The sequence below is a fragment of the Calonectris borealis genome, unplaced genomic scaffold, assembly GCF_964195595.1.
Source record: "Calonectris borealis unplaced genomic scaffold, bCalBor7.hap1.2 HAP1_SCAFFOLD_74, whole genome shotgun sequence".
Classification (NCBI taxonomy): domain Eukaryota; kingdom Metazoa; phylum Chordata; class Aves; order Procellariiformes; family Procellariidae; genus Calonectris; species Calonectris borealis.
In genome coordinates this window covers 677,501-682,712 of record NW_027441476.1, presented here as the reverse complement: position 1 = coordinate 682,712, position 5,212 = coordinate 677,501, and positions in this window count along the sequence as shown.

Here is a 5,212-nt window from a genome sequence, read left to right as displayed (position 1 = left end):
CCTTTTTACTCCCTCTCCTTTCTTCTGCCCGCCGCATTTTTTCTTGCGATCTCTATCCTGCCCCTAGCCTTTAGCTCTCTCTCTCTTCCTGCCTCCGTCTCCCTCTTTCTGCCTCTCTTCCTCTTTTCCTGCTGCTTCTTTCTCCATCTTTGTCCAGATCCCTGTCCTTTTTTTTTCTCTTGCTGTCCTTCGGTCCTTTTTCTCTTTTCTCTCTTTCTCTCTGTCCCATTCATAGAATCATAGAATCATAGAATCATAGAATCATACAGGTTGGAAAAGACCTCTAAGATCATCGTGTCCAACCGTCAACCCAACACACCATGCCCACTAAACCATGTCCCTAAGGGCCTCATCTACACGTCTTTTAAATACCTCCAGGGATGGTGACTCCACCACTTCCCTGGGCAGCCTGTTCCAAGGCCTGACCACTCTTTCAGTAAAGAAATTTCTCCTAATGTCCAATCTGAACCTCCCTTGGCGCAACTTGAGGCCATTTCCTCTTGTCCTATCGCTAGTTACTTGGCAGAAGAGACCAACACCCACCTCGCTACAACCTCCTTTCAGGTAGCTGTAGAGCGCGATGAGGTCTCCCCTCAGCCTCCTCTTCTCCAGGCTAAACAACCCCAGTTCCCTCAGCCGCTCCTCATAAGGCTTGTGCTCCAGGCCCTTCACCAGCTTCGTTGCCCTCCTCTGGACACGCTCCAGCACCTCCATGTCCTTCTTGTAGTGAGGGGCCCAAAACTGAACACAGGATTCGAGGTGCGGCCTCACCCTTCCCTCACTCCCTGCCCCACCCTTTCTCACTAACCCCCCTGTCCAGCTGGCTGTGCCTTCTTTCCTCTCTCTCTCGCTCTCTAGTTTTCCTTTCTTCGTCTCTCTGTCCCACTGCCCATCACAGCTGGTTTTGTCCTGCAGTGGTGTCCTGCCCCCTCTTCCTTTTTTCTCTCGCTGTCATTCTAGACTCTTCTTTTAAATTCCTCCATCTCGGTCCTGCACCCATCACTGTTTTTTTCCTCTCCTGTCCCTTTGTCTTGCTCCCTGTTCCCCGTTCTTGTCTCTCCTTCCCTTTGTTCTGCCGCCCATCTCTGATCCCCTTCTTGCTCCATCTCTCTGCCCTGCTCCCTGGCCCTCTAAGTCTCTCTCTGTTTCTCTGTCCCGCTCCCTGTCTCTCCCCCACCCTATTTTTCTGTCCTACTCCCTTTTCAGGTTCCCCCCCCGCTCTCACTTTGTCCTGCTCCCTGCTGCGGCTATTTCTCACTCCATCTCTGTCCTGCAGCCCAGTGCTGTTTTTTCCTTCCATCTCTCTGTCCTGCTGCCCGGCCCAGGCTCTTTTACTCTTTTACCTCCTTCTGTGTCCTGCTCCCCGTCCCTTAGTTTTGCCTGTCTTTCCCTTTGTCCTGCCTCCCTGTGCCTTTCTTCTCTCTCTGTATCGCCCTGTCCTGCTCCCTGTCCTTGTCTTTCCCTGACAATCTGTGTCCTACTCCCTTTCCTTGTCTTTCCCTCTCTGCCCCCCATCCTTCTTCCTACCTTTCTTTTTCTTCTCTCTCCCCCTCTGTTCCTGCTGCTTCTTTTTCCACCTCTGTCCTGCTCCCTGCCCCTTTTTTCCTCTCGCTGTCCCTCTGCCCTGCTTCCTGTCCCCATCTTTTCTGTCTTTATTTCTCTGTCCCGCTGCCTGTCCCATCGTTTCTTGTTGTACTCCCCTGCCCCGTCCAGCTGGCTCTCCCTTTTATTTGTTCTCTCTTCCTCTTTTCTGCTTCTCAGTCCTCTTTTCCTCTTCCCCTGTCTCTGTCCTCCAGCCCGTTGCTGGCTTTTCCCCCCCTTCTTGGTCTCCATCAGGATCTGACCCTCTCTTTATTTCTCAGTCCCTTTGTCCTGCTCCCTGTCCTTCCTTCTCTTTCTCCATCTGGACGTCCTGCTCCCTGTCCCTGTCTTTCCCTAGCCCCCCCTTCCTTCTTCCTCTCCTTCCCCACGCCCATCTCTGCCTCTCTGTCCTGCTCCTTGACCCTACTTTTTCTTCCTCCATCTCTCTGCAGGGCTCCTCATCCCTATTTCTCTTGATTTCTCCAGCTCTCTAGCCTTTTCCCCATACCTTTCTTTCTCTCTCAGCTCCTCTATCCTTTCTCTCATCATATTTTTCTCTTTCTAGTCCACTGTCCTTCTCCCCGTCAACTTAAGCTCAATGACCAGGTGTCCCTGGGCTCTGGTATTTCCTTAGCATTGCCCTAGGGAAGATCTGTGGTTTTAGGGCTAGGGATCATTTAGGAGCTGGTCTCCTTACGTAGGCAGCGGAGCTAGGCATAGTTAAAGCAGAGGTTGTTCTCAGCTGGTGCTCTGTGCGTCCTGTTGAAAGAGCAGGCTGTGGGCCTTATTTTGAAGGAAGGTTTCTTGTTCTGCGCTTATTGCTCCTCGGGACGCTGCACAGAAGTGGTGGTGGGGTCTGGAGAGACAGATGGGACCTGCTGTGATTCCTAGTAAATGTGAACTTGAACGAGACCAGACTGACTGCATACGGTTTTCTTCTCGGCTCCAATTCCAACCTGCGTGCTCGGCGCTAATGAAAAAAGAGAGCCTGAGCTGCAAATGAGCAGACAACGTCACTCACTTAGGTCACCGTGCAGTTGGTCTGTGATAAGGGATGTGTACTTCCATGACGGTGCTTTCGTGAACGTTCTCTGGTCTTGCCACTTCAAAGCCCTCCCTTTTTCCAGACATTTTAAGATGGCATTTCTTATTCTGGGGTTCAGGCTGGAGTTGGACTTAATGTTGAACAGCTGATATCATGGGCTCCGTAAAATGTGAGAGAGAACCCTGCTTTTTTTGTTGTTGTTGTTTTCTAACACGCCCTAAACTTTGCTAAGCAAAGGGAGGAGTGGTTGCAAGAGTCTGTTCTTTGAGAGTGACGTATTCCTGTAGCGTGCCTGTCTTTGTATGGTGAAGGTTTCCTACCTGCAGTATGATTTTGCTGAGCTGTGAGGCTGTATTGGCGTAGCAAAGGTAAGAAGTGGCGTCTTTAAAGGTCATGAAACTGTAGCAAAACTAGCGGGAGAAGCTAGTTCCTTCCCTGCCAAAACTAGTAGCAAGTAAAAGCATTTGCAATTGGCTTTTTTATGCAATGTTCATACAGAGCTTTTGGTATTGATTGATTTTTGGGAAGCAAGACAGCAGTGAGGAAAGAAAACTGGGGCTTCTTCACCGTAGGCAGGGTTCAAGCCTTTGCGCTAGAACAGGTCTTCACTACAGTTTACAAAAAGAGAAGATGAGCTGTCTGTAAGGAAAGTTTCAGTAGAAGTAAGGCTAGATTTGCAGAATTTGGTCCTCCGTATCTGTTGCAAAAAAGAGATGACTTGGCAGTGTTTACATCTGAAGTGCATGCCGGTGTGTTGATGCAGGCCGTCGAGGTCTTTTCAGGGGTACTTCTGGACTGCAGGTTGCGTGCGTGGGTGGCACCATGTCCCAGGATGAGCCAGTTTTAGCTCAGAGGATGTGACAGAATGGCAACCATCTTTGTGGTGGACCCCTGTCATGGTTTAACCCCAGTCGGCAACTAAGCACCACACAGCCGCTCACTCGCCCTCCCCCCAGCAATGGGATGGGGGAGAGAATCAGAAGAGCAAAAGCAAGAAAACTCACGGGTAGAGATAAGAAGAGTTTAATACTTGAAATAAAATAATAATAGCAATAATACTAATACTAATAACAGTAATAATAGTAATACCAATAATACCATAATAATACCAATAATAACACCAATAATAACACCAATAATAATAATAATAATAATAATAATAATAGTAATAACAATAATAATAATAACAATAATAATAACAATAATAATAATAATAATTTGTAATTAAAACAACGAGAGAGAGAAAGAGAGGGAGAGAGGATCAAGAATAACCCCAATCCTGACATTAACACCAAACCCTCACCCTAACTCGAACCCGTAACGCTACCCGTAAACCCTATGCATAACACTAAGACCTCACCCTTACCCTAACCCCGAAACCTAACCCTAAACCTGAACCCCAACCCTAACCCGAACCCTAACCCAAATGCTAACCCTAACCGTAAACCTAACCCTAACTCTAACCCTAACCCTACCCTAACCCTAAACCCGAACCATCCTAAACCCAACCGTAAAACTTATGCTAACCCTAAGCCTAACCCTAACCTTAACCCTAAACCTAACCCCTAACCATAACCCTAACCTTAACCCCTAACCCTAACGTTAACCCCTAACCCTAATGCTAACCCTAACCCCGAACTCTAACCCTAACCCCTAACTCTAGCCCTAATCCCGAACCCTAAACCTAACCCTGAACACCAACCTAAGCCTAACCCCTAAACCTAACCCTAATGCTACCCGTAAACCCTACGCATAACACTACGACCTCACCCTAATACTAACTCTAACCCCAATACCGAACCCTAACTCTAACCCTGAACCCCAATCCTAACTGTAAACCCTAACCCTAAACTTAACCCTAACACTAACCCTAAACCTAACCCTAATGCTACCCGTAAACCCTAAGCGTAACATTAAGACCTCACCCTAACCCTAACACTGAATCCTAACTCTAAGCCTTAACTCTAATCCTAACCCTAACTCTAACCTTAACCCTAACCCTACCCCTAAACCTAACACTTAACCCTAACCCTAACCCTAACACTTAACCCTAAATCGAACACTTAACCCTAACCCTAACCTAACCTTAAGCCTAACCTGAATCATAAAGCTAACCCTAGCCCTAACCCTAACCCTAAGGCGAAACCTCACCCTAAAACAAAATCCTAACGCTAACCCTAAACCCAAACCGTAACCCTAAACCTAACATCAAACCATAACACTAACACTTTGGCAGAACCCTAACGTTAAACCTAAACGGAACCATAAAACTAACCCTTACATAACACCGAACCCCTAATTCTAACCGTAACCCTACTGCTAACTCAACCTCAAACCGTAATCTTAAGACATCATCATAACCCTACCCCTACCCCTACCCCTAACCGTAACCCTAAAACTAAACCCTAACTCTAACCCCTAACCCAAACCCTAACCCTAACGCTAAGCCTATCCCTAACTGTAACCCTACGCCCTAACCCTAACGCTAACCCTAAAACGAAACCATAACCCTATCCCTAACACTAAACCTGAACCATAATCCTAACCCCAACGATAACCTTAGGCCTAACCCTAACCTAAACCATA